Below are 13,860 nucleotides of genomic sequence, written 5' to 3'. Positions count from 1 at the left end.
GCCCAGGGAGGTGGTTGAGTTCCTGTTGCTGGAGGTGTTCAAACAAAGCCTGGCTGAGGCACTTAGTGCCATGGTCTGGTTGATTGTCTAGGGCTGGGTGCTAGGTTGGCCTGGATGATCTTGGAGGTCTCTTCCAACCTGGCTGATTCTATGAACATCAATCTGTGTCTAACCTTGAGTGCCCTTGGGGCATATGTTACCCAGGTAAGAGCAAGTTCGGCTATGGGATAATTTTTCATGGCTACCAGCTTCAGAATTAGCCAAGCAACTCATTAGCTGACCAACATCTATTGGCTGAGCTACAAGCTCTCCTGGCCAGCAGCCTCAGCCCATTACTAATGCTCCTCATGGACTGTCTTCCTGCTCTGCACTGCAGATATTTGTGCAGCACAGAGGCTCTGGTGCATACACTAAATTGGCATCTCTTGTTGCATCTCAAGAAGCAAAACACAAAGATGTTTCTCAGCCATTTATGCTGTCTATAGTAGCCAGGACTGATTCGTACTTACCCTGGTTCATGTAAGCTATCACCATCACATTGCTTTCAGTTAAGAGGAATTTGTGTCAGGGCCACAAAGAAAGAACTCCACTGCAGCATGTCTGTACTACAGCAGGTCCCTGAGGAAATGGCACCAGCAGCACCACGACAAGCAAACACAGAGGAGTTTGTCTAAACATTTAGGAGACCCCAAAACAGTTTCACACAAACCACACTGAAAAGCAGCATGATTTCTTTTTGCTGCAAACATAAAGAGATAAAGAGTCTTTATGTTAGTGTAGGGAGTAAATGATGGGGAGTCTGCATGGACATCAGAGGGCAGCAGAAATTCCCTCTTCACAGTAGGCAAGGAATGTATTAATCCTGCAAACAAAGTCTTATGAGGGAAAGAAAAGAAGATACTATCTCTCCTTGGGATCAGAGAAGTAAACACGGTAAAAATCTTGATGTTAGATAAAGGGAAGTCTAAGGAGATAGCTCATACTTGCCACTTACTGGATGACTGATTTCTGTACACAGTAAAAAGCTAAGGACCTTGCTGGTTTCTTTTCATGCTGCATAACACAGTCACAAGATGGGGCACTGACAGCTGCACTAATGAACTCCACTTCCCAAAAATGAGAAATCTTCCACAGTTTCTAATACATTCATAATCCACAGAACCACAGAATGCTAGGGGTTGGAAGGGACCTCAAAAGCTCATCCAGTCCAACCCCCCTGCCAGGGCAGGGTCACCCAGAGCAGATCACACAGGACCACATCCAGGCAGGTCTTGAATACCTGCAGAGGAGGAGACTCCACAACCCCCCTGGGCAGCCTGTTCCAGTGCTCTGTCACCCTCACAGGGAACATTTTTTTCCTCATGTTTCCATGGAACTTCCTGTGCCTCAACCTCCACGCACTGCCCCTTGTTCTGTCCCTGGGCATCACTCAGCAAAGCCTGGCTCTGTCCTCTTGGCACTCACCCTGCACATGTTTATAAATAGGAAGGAGGCCACCCTTCAGGCTCCTCTCCAAGCTGCAGGGCCCCAGCTCCCTCACTCTCTCCTCATAAGGAAGATGTTCCATTCCCTTTCTGTGATCCACAACCTCCCTGGGGGTGTTCAAAGTGGATGAGGCTTTGAGTGACCTGTTCTAGTGGGAGGTGTCCCTGCCTATGGCAGGGGGTTGGAACTGGATGATCTTTGAGGTCCCTTCCAACCTAAACCATTCTATGATTCCATTGCCTTTATCAGTAAGGACAAAAGTTAATACTAATAAATATGATAGACTTATGAATAACATAGAATCACAGAATCACAGGATCAGTCAGGATTGGAAGGGACCACAAGGAGCAGCCAGTTCCAACCCCCCTGCCATGGAAAGGGACACCCTACCCTAGAGCAGGCTGCACACAGCCTCATCCAGCCTGGCCTCAAACACCTCCAGCCATGGGGCCTCAACCACCTCCCTGGGCAACCCAGTCCAGCCTCTCACCACTCTCATGCTCAACAACTTCCGCCTCATATCCAGCCTCACTCTCCCCACCTCCAGCTTTGCTCCATTCCCCCCAGTCCTGTCACTCCCTCACAGCCTCAAAAGTCCCTCCCCAGCTTTTTTGTAGGCCCCTTCAGATCCTGGAAGGCCACAAGAAGGTCACCTGGGAGCCTCCTCTTCTCCACACTGCACAGCCCCAACTCTTTCAGTTTGTTCTCACAGCAGAGCTGCTGCAGCCCTCTGAGCATCCTCGTGGCCCTTCTCTGGACACACTCCAGCATCTCCACATCCTTCTTGTAACAGGGGCTCCAGCACTGGATGCAGTACTGCAGGTGGGGTCTCAGCAGAGCACAGCAAAGGGGCAGAATCACCTCCCTCAACCTGCTGGCCACATTTCTCCTGCTGCAGCCCAGGCTCTGGCTGGCTTTCTGGGCTGCAAGTGCACACTGCTGGCTCATGTTCATCTTCTCATCCAGCAGCACCCCCAAGTCCCTCTCCTCAGGGCTGCTCTCCAGCCACTCACTGCCCAGCCTGGATTTGTGCCTGGGATTGCCTCGACCCAGATGCAGGACCTTGCACTTGGTCTTATTAAACCTCCTGAGGTTGGCTTGTGCCCACCTCTGCAGCCTGTCCAGGTGCCTCTGGATGGATCCCTGCCCTCCAACCTGGCTGCTGCACCACACAGCTTGGTGTGGGCAGCAAACTTGCTGAGGCTGCACTCAGTGCCTCTGTGCATGGCACCCCAAAAGAACAAGACTGGTCCTAGGATTGATGCCTGAGGGACTCTGCTTGTCATTGTCCTCCACTTGGACATGGAGCCACTGACAGCTACTCTTTGGGTGCAGCCATCAAGGCAGTTCTTTATCCATCTTGTGGTCCACCCATTGAACCCATGTGTCACCAGCTTGGAGACCAACAAATCCAGTAATATAAATATAACACTATAACTGTGCAGCTGTACATGAAATATGTTAGGAACCTGTCATCTAAAACAATACCATTCACTGATATAACACTGATCTCTTGTGTCATGGTGAGTTTCTGTGCTCACCACACCTCCCATGATTTACATATTGTCTTTTTTTTCATTTCCAAACAAGCAGAAGGCTATTTTTCATTGCCAGAACACTTGAGCTGGAAACTGAAAGTCAGGTTAGGTGCTTATTCATCAATTAGTAAAGAGGATTTTGCAGGTCAGGTTCTGCCCCAGTGTCAGCTGTCAAGTTGCCTCTCACAGTAGTCACTTAAATAGAGCCCTACAGCCACACCCTGCTTTTGCAGTCATAAACATAACTCCTTTCACCCATGGGAGCTGCAAGGTTACTGGACAGGATGAAGACAGGTCAGGAATAGGACTGAGCTCAGCTCTGCATCTCAATTTGTTCCAATGAAAGCAGACAAGAAATCCATTCACTCTTCTCACTGCTTTTAACACCTTCCCCTAAACAGGAACACTCCACTGAATGGCAGATGTGAGCATTACAAGGAAGGCACCTCCAGCTTTTTCTTTTGGAGAGCTCCCCACTTCACAGTTTGGAGTTAAAAGTATCACCAAAAATAGTTACTCCAATTCAACAGGCAGAAATCAGAGTGCAAAGAACTCTCCAGTTGATGCTCAAGTTTGTGAGGTGAGTCTAAGCTCTGGTGCAAGTCCAGAGGAGGCCACCAAGGTGCTCAAAGGGCTGCAGCAGCACTGCTATGAGGACAGGCTACAAGAGTTGGGGCTCTGCAGCCTGGAGAAGAGAAGGCTTGGAGGAGAACTTGGAGTGGCCTTGCAGGATCTGAAGGGGGCTATGGAAAGGCTGGGGAGGGACTACTGACAAGATCATTATCTTGTCATCCAGATTGAAACTGGATGTTAGGAAGAAGTTCTTGACAGTGAGGGTGGTGAGACACTGGCACAGGTTGCCCAGGGAGGTTGTGGAGCACAGAATCACCCAATGTGATCAAAGATCACATTGGGTGATTCTGTGCTCCACAACCTCCCTGGAAGTGTTCAAGGCCACCTTGGATGAGGCCTTGAGTGACCTGTTCTAGTGGGAGGTGTCCTTACCTATGGCAGGGGGTTGGAACTGGATGAGCTTTGACATCCCTTCCAATCTAAACAATACTATGACTCTATGAAATAGTGGTTTAGGAGGGAAAAAAATGCTGATATTTCAGCATCAGCTTCAGGGGATAGAAAGAATTCTTCCATCCCTGCCACAGACACACAGATGCTGTACTTCTGGATCCTGCTGATAAGATACAGCTCTGTTATCATTGCAGGCAGTGCAGACATGCTATGCCAGCCTTTGCTAGTATTCCCAAGTTCCTGTGAACACCACAGGCTTCCACATCTTTAATCTGCTAAATATCTCCAAATGTAGTTTACCAACTTGGGAAATTTGAGGGAAATGTACTAAATGCAAATGAGGTTTATGAGCATTCTTAATGAGGAGGAGTTATTTCAAAGGAATAGAGAAAGGGAAAGATCTCAGCTCTCCAGTTTCTAACAGAATCAGAATCATAGAATCAACCAGGTTGGAAGAGACCTCCAAGATCATCCAGTCCAACCTAGCACCCAGCCCTATCCAATCAACCAGACCATGGCACTAAGTGCCTCATCCAGGCTTTGCTTCAACACCTCCAGGGACGGTGCCTCCACCACCTCCCTGGGCAGCCCATTCCAATGCCAATCACTCTCTCTGTGAAGAACTTCTTCCTAATATCCAGCCTATACCTACCCTGGCACAACTTGAGACTGTGTCCCCTTGTTCTATTGCTGGTTGCCTGGGAGAAGAGGCCATCCCCCACCTGGCTACAATGCCCCTTCAGGTAGTTGTAGACAGTAATAAGATCACCCCTGAGCCTCCTCTTCTCCAGGCTAAGCAGGCCCAGCTCCCTCAACCTCTTCTCATGGGATTTGTGCTCCAGGCCCCTCACCAGCTTTGTTGCCCTTCTCTGGACATGTTCCAGCACCTCAACATCCTTCTTGAATTGAGGGGCAATGGAATAGAATCACAGAATCATAGAATCAACCAGGTTGGAAGAGTCCTCCAAGCTCATCCAGTCCAACCTAGCACCCAGCCTTGTCTGATCAACTATGAGGCACTAAGTGTCTCATTGTGACGGTTTGGCTGTTCCTCACCCCCCCCACACACTTAAAAAATCACCCAGACCCTACTGAGCCAAGCTAGAAATTAAGGATGGAGCTTTATACTTAGAGCTTAGCACAATACACAAGCAGGTATTTACAATACATACAGCTACAGACAGAAATAGACAAGTTAAAAAGTGATACAGGAACACAGCAGCCCTCCCAGAAACCTGAGTTCCCAGGAGGGGCTCCCAACCACCATTTTGCCACCTCTCCATCCCTCTACCCATCTCAGACTTTGCCTTACATTCAAGGTGAGTTTGGAGAGTCAGCCAGGGTGGGTAAGAAGCAGACAGATTAGTTAGACAGCAGGTTAAGGAGAGAAGTGCAGGCAGCCAGAGCCCAAGAGCAACCCTGTTACTCTTGTTTTTACACACCTCAGCAAGCCTATGAGTGCAGTAGCCATCACCATTGTTTCCTTTTCACAGCCTATCATCTAATTCCTCACACCAAAATATCCCAGCTAGGCTCAAACTAGCACAGTCATCCAGGCTTTGCTTGAACACCTCCCTGGGCAGCCCATTCCAATGCCAATCACTCTCTCTGCCAACAACTTCCTCCTGACATCCAGCCTAGACCTCCCCCAGCACAACTCAAGACTGTGTCCCGTTGTTCTGTTGCTGGCTGCCTGGGAGAATAAGCCCAGGAGAAAGCCTCTATTGCTATCCAAGCCCATTCCTACCTGTGACCACGACAAGACTCAAAGTTCTGCTGCAAAGACAGGTGGCAGCTGAGACAACACAGTCCTGACGCACTGCAGGCTCCCTCCTAGCTCACAGTCTGTTTCTGCTACTGATGTAAATGTATTTTCAATTCACCAGAGTGAGTCTGGTCCCTAAGGATTGCAGGGAGCAGGAAGAGAGATCCCCAGGTTCCTGCCAATATTCTGAGTCCATGTTTCACTTGATACTCCTGCTTGCACAACCAAAGAGGTCTGACAACAGGACTGGGGATACCTGTAGAGTTAAGCACATTTGTATCTAGAGAACTAGGGGCAAAATGTGAAGTTGTAAAAATGCTGAAAGGACATCCTAGTTTTAAAGCAAGTCTCCACTTAACCCCATTTAACCTCATTATGATCCACATAACATACTCCACTTTGTTTGGAAGAAGATGCATTGGTCCCACAGGCTACAGCCATTCTTATTGAATTAGTAAGGATTTCTCTCAGGTCCCAGAGGGAGAGACCTGAAACATAACAAGGAAAACAAGTCTCCTATTCAGAGAAAGGACAGCACACAAGACTTCTCACTTTGTGAGCATCTTTGATTAAAGCAGGACAGAAACCCAGAATGGCAAAGGGTGGGCTGCTGAGTGACAGAGAAGGGACAGAAAAGGTGGGAGAGAGGCCTTTGATATGTGGTTCCTTTTGTCTTCAGTGCTGGGGATGGTGAACTCAGCATTCCAATAGATTGACTGCTACTGTACATTGGCATCCCTGTAAATCACTACAGCACAGTAAGATTTACCATTACAGTGTTGGTGGGTAAGGGAAGGGCAACAGATGTCATCTGTCTGGACTTGTGCAAAGCATCTGACACTGTCCTGCACAACACCCTGGTCTCTAAATCAGAGATGGACTATTCAGGGGATAACGAATTGGATGGATGGCTGCACTCAAAGAGCTGCATCCAGGAGCTTGATGTTAAGTGGAGACCAGTGATGAGTGGGGTTCCTCAGGGGCTACTACTGGGAAAGATGTTCTTTATCACCTTTGTCCATGGCATGGACAGTGGGATTGAGGCACCCTCAGCAAGTCTGCTGAAGCCACCAAGCTGTGTGGTGCATTCAACATGCTGGAGGGAACAGATGCCATGCAGAGAGGTTCTGACAAGCTAGAAAGTGGGGTCCATGAAAACCTGATGAAGTTCAACTGGGTCAGGGCAAACCTAAGCACAAATACAGGCCAGGCAATGAAAGAATTGAAAGCAACTCCACAGAGAAGGACTGGGAGCTGAAAACTTTGCTGTGAGACAGCAGTGTCCAAGAAGGCCAATGGGATCTTGGGGTATACTAAGAAGAGTGTGTCCAGCAGATCAAGGGAGGTTCTCCTGCCCCTCTATTCTGCCCCGGTGATAAACTCATCTTGAACACTGCATTCAGTTTTGGGTGCCCCAGTTAAGAGGGACAGGGATCTGCTGGAGAGGATCCAGTGGAGAGCTGCAAGGATGATTAGAGGACTGAATGGCATGGCTTATGAGGAGAAGCTGAGGGATCTGGGGCTGTTTAGTCTGGAGAAGACTGAGAGAGGATTTAATGAATGTCTATAAATATCAGAGGGCTGGGGGTCAGGAGCCGGGGGACAGGCTCTGCTCACTTGCTCCCTGCAACAGGACAAGGAGCAATGGATGTAAGCTGCAGCACAGGAGGTTCCACCTCAACACAAAGGGAAACTTCTTTACTGTAAGGGTCCCAGAGCACTGGCACAGGCTGCCCAGAGAGGTTGTGGAGTCTCCTTCTCTGGAGCCTTTCAAGGCCTGGCTGGATGTGTTTCTGTGTGACCTGAGCTAGATTGCATGGTCCTGCTCTGGCAGGAGGGTTGGACTCAATGATCTCTTTGGGTCCCTTCCAAACCCTGCCATTCTGTGAGCCTGTAATGTGCGCTCACCATCCAGAAGGGCAACTGTATCCAGGGCTGCATCCAAAGATGCATGGCCAGCAGGTAAAGGGGGATGTGCCGCCGCCTGGAATAGTCTGGCCAGTTCTGGGGCACTCAGCATAAGTCATAGATCTGCTCAAGTAGGTGTAAGTGGAAGGATGACCAGGCAGCTAGAACACCTCTTCTGTGAGGACAGGCTAAGAGACTCAGGGTTGCTTAGCCTCAGGAAGGCTCTAGGCTGCCTTCTATCTTTAGAGCTTCCTGGATGAATTTACTCAAATTGCTTTTATAAAAGGGCAATATGGGGACACAGAAAACACTTTGGTGCCACAATGCCCTTAGGGATGTCAGAGAGAACACCGACAATGACTCAGATGTACCTGCCCCAACCGAATTTTCATGGGCATTACAGCAAAAACAAATCCGCCTTAGGCAGTGCCCTTGTGCGACACAACACTTTGGTATTCTTTTTGTACACCTTCAAACTTCTGCTGCGTGGCTTACGCCACTGGAGTGAGACACTCCTCACACTCAGGCACCCACAGAGTGGAACTGCGCACAACAACTCAACCTCGGCGCCTGCAGCAGAGCCAACACAACAAACAGCTTTGTCTGGACTATTCTGTCACCAGCTCTGCGTCGCATCTGCAGCACTCAGCAGGTCAGGATGGCCGAGCGGTCTAAGGCGCTGCGTTCAGGTCGCAGTCTCCCCTGGAGGCGTGGGTTCGAATCCCACTTCTGACATACTCCTTTTGTCTGCACCCACGCACACCTCCGACACTCTCTCCCCTTGCACACTCACCTAGGGATGCAAATAGCAGCTCGCACCTGCAGCCCTGCACAACCGCACCTGGCACTCATGCCCCGCACCAGCCTCGTCCACTGCCACTCAGCCTCTCGCACCTAACACCCCACAGACCACGCGCAGCACAGTCACAGGGGCACAGCAGATGCTTAGCCTCAGGGGGGCAGCCTCAGCTGCACTCTTTTACCTGCACTTCTGGCACACACAATTTAAGAACAGTGTCAAGCTCCTCCAATCTGTACAGAGGGCAACAAAGCTCATGAAAGGGCTACAAGACATGTCCCATGAGGAGCAGCCAAGGACATTGGGCTTCTCTCCTCTGAAGAAAAGGAAGCTGTGATGTGACCACATCATCCTCTACAGCTTCTTGAGGAGGCAGTGTAAAGAGGGAGGTGCTGGAGATGTTTAGGTCACAGAATCACAGAATCATAGGATCAGTCAGCGTTGGAAGGGACCACAAGGATCAGCCAGTTCCAACCCCCCTGCCATGGTCAGGGACACCTTCCCCTAGATCAGGCTGGCCACAGTCTCATCCAGCCTGGTCTTAAACACCTCTAGGCAAGGGGCCCCAACCACCTCCCTGGGCAACCCATTCCAGGCTCTCACCACTCTTATGCTGAACAGCTTCTTCCTCATCCTCTCCTCATCAGGCAGTGCTCCAGTCTCCTCATCATCCCCGTAGCCCTTTGGTGGACTCTCTCCAGCAGATCCTGTCCCTCCTAAACTGCGGAGCCCAAAACTCCATCAGCAGCGGTGGCTTTCTGGCAGGGAGCCTGGGAGCAGCTTGGTATGGCTCCTGTGGCTAGCTAACGGCACTTGGAAAGGAAGCTTTAATTAAGCGCATATCTGTGCATGCAGAGCAGAAGTCAAAGCTACTCAGGGGAAGGAAAGAGCAACTGCTCCAGACTCACTGAGCAGTAATTTGGTGAGAGCACCAAACGACTTCCAATTCATTAGGAAACACTTCCTTAAATTTTGCCTTAATGCACAGGAAAATGCTCCTGAAAGGCAGAGTATAAAGTGCGAGCTGTAGGATCCAATCCATTCGCTCCACGCTTGTTGGAAGATGTCATGGTAGTACGAGTCAGAGGTGTAGGGCTTGTGAAACTAATCTGAAATGCTGCATTTCATTAAGCTCCCTAATTGTATTTACCAGAAGAACGCTGTAAGCTCGTTTGCCTCCAGCCAGTATCTTTGATTTGTTAGTTCTGTGACAGTTTTGATGCTTATAGACATCAGAAAAACTCTAGGAGAGGAATTTTTAGAGCAAATATTTTCTAACTAGGCAGCTATGTGAAAATTCTTCCTGTGGAAATAGAACTTAACACCTGTCCATTGTAGCTCCACTTCCTGGGCCTCACAGGTCCACACTCAGACTTCATTCATTTCTTTTCACTCTGTTTAGAGAGGTGGCTCTCCATGAGGAGAGCAGCTCTGAGGAGCAGAGATAATTCGTTTACCAATAGATAGATGGGTCAATCAGAGCCTGGGCTGCAGCAGGAGAACCGTGGCCAGCAGGTCAAGGGAGGTGATTCTCCCCCTCTGCTGTGCTCTGCTGAGACCTCACCTGGAGTACTGCATCCAGTTCTGGAGCCCCTGGGATAAGAGGGATGTGGAGATGCTGGAGTGTGTCCAGAGCAGGGCCACTGGGATGCTCAGAGGGCTGCAGCAGCTCTGCTGTGAGGACAGACTGAAAGAGTTGGGGCTGTGCAGGCTGGAGAAGAGGAGGCTCCCAGGTGACCTCATTGTGGCCTTCCAGGATCTGAAGGGGGCCTGCAAAAAAACTGGGGAGGGACTTTTGAGGCTGTGAGGGAGTGACAGGACTGGGGGGAATGGAGCAAAGCTGGAGGTGGGGAGAGTCAGACTGGACATGAGGAGGAAGTTGTTGAGGATGAGAGTGGTGAGAGGCTGGACTGGGTTGCCCAGGGAGGTGGTTGAGGCCCCATGGCTGGAGGTGTTTCAGGCCAGGCTGGCTGAGGTTGTGGGCAGCCTGCTCTAGGGTAGGGTGTCCCTGGGCATGGCAGGGGGGTTGGAACTGGCTGATCCTTGTGGTGCCTTCCAAGCCTGACTGATTCTGTGACTTACTTTGGAGAGCAGTCTGTGCATGACTCATGGCTCTATCTGTTATGCCAAAGCCAAAAGGGCCATCCCAAGTTTGTACAAGGCTTATGTCCTACTGTATTCGCCTTAATCCCTGTAATCTTCCTCTGGCCTCAATACAGTCTGACTTCTACCCTTTCAGCCACCTTCCAGTCAAGGTGCAAAATTTGCTTTATTATTCACCTAAGTTTCAGAATCATAGAATCATAGAATGGTTTAGGTTGGAGGGGACCTCAAAGCTCAGCTAGTTCCAACCCCCCACCATAGGCAGGGACACCTCCCACTAGAACAGGTCACTCAAGGCCTCAGGAATGGAACTCAGAATGTCACAATTCCACCAGGCCCACTCCAGCTAACTCCACGAGGAGCTGGGGATGACCGCACAGTTGTCACTTTTGTCTCTGCTGGATCTTCTATATTTAGTACAACTCTAAGATACTCTTTGCACTAAATAAGCACACTGAAAGAACATCACCAGTGGCTTCAGCCTTACCATACTGAACTTTCTTCCTCTGTGTGACAGGTGATCAGCCAGCCCCTGCTACTCATCTTAGTTTAAATGCATCCTGTGAGCTGCACTGTCAGGTGGAACCTTCCCTTTTCCTCAGAGCTCCAGTTCTTCTTCACAGAATCACAGAATCAACCAGGTTGGGAGAGACCTCTAAGAGCATCCAGTCCAACCTATCCCCCAGCCCTGGCCAATCAACCAGACCATGGCACTAAGTGCCTCAGCCAGGCTTGGCTTCAACACCTCCAGGGACAGTGACTCCACCACCTCCCTGGGCAGCCCATTCCAATGCCAATCACTCTCTCTGACAACAACTTCCTCCTAACATCCAGCCTAGACCTCCCCTGCCACAACTGCAGACTGTGTCCCCTTGTTCTGTTGCTGCTTGCCTGGCAGAAGAGACCAACCCTCACCTGGCTACAGCCTCCCTTCAGGTAGTTGTAGACAGCAATGAGCTCTGCCCTGAGCCTCCTCTTCTGCAGGCTGCACACCCCCAGCTCCCTCAGCCTCTCCTCACAGGGCTGTGCTCCAGGCCCCTCACCAGCCTTGCTGCCCTTCTCTCAACACCTTCCAGCACCTCAACATCTCTCTTGACTTGAGAAGCCCAGAACTGGACACAGCACTCAAGGGGTGGCCTGACCAGTGCTGAGCACAGGGGCACAAGAACCTCCCTCATCCTGCTGCCCACACTGCTCCTGAGCCAGCCCAGGATGCCATTGGCTCTGCTGCCCACCTGGGCACACTGCTGCCTCATCTTCAGCTACTCTCTATCAGTAGCCCCAGGTCCCTTTCTTCCTAGCTGCTTTCCAGCCACTCTGTTCCCAGCCTGTAGTGCTGCTTGGGGTTGTTGTGGCCAAAGTGTAGAACCCTGCACTTGATCATGTTCAATCTCATCCCATTGACCCATCCAGCCTGTCAAGGTCCCTCTTCTGGGCTCTCCTACCCTCCAACAGCTCCACAGCTGCTCCTAGCTTGGTGTCATCTGCAAACTTCCTGATGCTGGACTCAATCCCCTCATCCAGATCATCAATAAAGATATTGATGAGGACTGGGCCCAGCACTGATCCTTGGGCACACCACTAGTGCCAGCTGCCAACTGGATGTGGCACCATTCACCACCACTCTCTGGGCAAGGAAGGGAATCCTTATGGAGAGCACAGGAAAAATCCAGGACTCAGGAAAAGGAAGTATCAGAGAGTATTCTATTGAAGTAATGCAAGACTGTTTCTGTGGTGTTCAAACCTTTGGAAGATCATCACTTCACACTACAATAGAGCAGTGGCAGTGTGTGGAGCGTAGGGAGACAAGGGAAACACTGCCCTTGCTATAATCCACACCTCCAACAGCAGCATGCAGCTCCTCAGGCAGTACCCAGCAGGCTCTGAAATCTGCACCATGTGAATGCTGTTCAGGAAACAGCAGAAAGATGAAACACTGGAAGAGTTTGACCTAAGGTTGTAAGATCTCCATCTCAAAACCCAACTCGTTATAGCCCTGAGCAATCCAGTGCAGCTGAGCTGGGTCTGAGAAGCTGGCTCTGGTCCTCTGGACTGAAGGACCTCCAGAGGTCCTCACCAGTGACCCTGCAGTCTGTTGCAGGCTATGAAACAAAGAAATCCCTCTGCATTACGAAGCCTTTGAACCCCAAATTTCTGGAAGCAGGGAAGTTAGGTCCTACTGCTTGTCCTGCTGTTTGCTACTGGATTGATTTCTTCTTTAAGCTGGTCTTGGCTACTATCCCAGAGGATACTGAGCTCAGCTGCCCATGGGTCTGATCCAGCATGGATGTTCCTGTTTGTGTTAAGAGGATACTAGGCTAAACTGCAGATAAGGAGTATGTCTAATTATGGAGAAGAGGTTATTTAGGAGAGGAGGGTAAAGCAATGCAGCTATGCCTGTAATCCATGCAGAGCAGCCCAGGGAGAGTCCTGACAGTGAGCTCTGCAATTCAGGTCACAGATAATGGAAATGTGGCCAGTATCAGTGTCCCCAGTCTGATCCACCTGCTGCAGACTGGTAGAGCTCACCTACCCAACACAGCTTCCTCTTACTGGTGTTTAGTCCAGCTGTTGGGGACTCAACACTGTCTAAAGAACTAAACACATTGATATTTGTGTTACCTGACTGCTGGGCAACTGCAAGGCTTCGATTTGTGTCACAACAGTTACTTAGCTTTACCTGATTAGCAGATTGGACTGCAGCATTAACAGCTGACATCTTGTTAAGGCATGTGAAAGGTTTGCCACAAACTCTAAAGGCCACAGGAAGAGAAGCAAAAACAAAAAGAGAAAGATTTGAAATGTGATATTTCTGGAGATGAAGTAAATTAAGCTACAAACACCCCAAACCTCCAAAGATTGCTTCTTCTTCAACTGTGAGCCCTTCTTCTCTCTCTGGATAAATGTCAGTTTCTTTATAAAGAAACAATTTGCTCTTTTAAGACAACTGGTGCTGACTCAACGGCTCACAGTTGTTATTGTGTGTCTTAAATATGCAGACTCCACCATGGCTAAGTTTGTGATCTAGAAGTGTGGCCAGCAGGGCCAGGGAGGTGATTCTCCCCCTCTACTCTGCTCTGCTGAGACCCCATCTGGAGTACTGCATCCAGTTCTGGAGCCCCTGGGACAAGACAGATACGGATGTGCAGGAAGGTGTCCAGAGAAGGGCCACTGAGATGCTCAGAGGGCTGCAGCAGCTCTGCTGTGAGGACAGACTGAAAGAGTTGGGGCTGTCC

At 49.9% G+C, this 13,860-nt stretch overlaps 1 protein-coding gene and 1 non-coding gene across 9 annotated transcripts in view; one reads left to right on the top strand and one right to left on the bottom strand.

Moving 5' to 3' along the window:
- OXR1 (oxidation resistance 1) overlaps positions 1-13,860 on the bottom strand; it is a 256,107-nt gene that overhangs the window by 201,432 nt on the left and 40,815 nt on the right. The gene's annotated exons all lie outside the window — the stretch shown is intronic.
- On the top strand, positions 8,375-8,457 carry TRNAL-CAG (transfer RNA leucine (anticodon CAG)). The gene has a single exon. It is a non-coding gene; the product is annotated as a tRNA-Leu (tRNA).

Source organism: Pogoniulus pusillus, chromosome 14 (genome assembly GCF_015220805.1).
Source record: "Pogoniulus pusillus isolate bPogPus1 chromosome 14, bPogPus1.pri, whole genome shotgun sequence".
In the NCBI taxonomy this organism is placed as follows: domain Eukaryota; kingdom Metazoa; phylum Chordata; class Aves; order Piciformes; family Lybiidae; genus Pogoniulus; species Pogoniulus pusillus.
The sequence above is the reverse complement of the archived record's forward strand: the minus strand, read 5'-3'. Positions and strand labels throughout refer to the sequence as shown.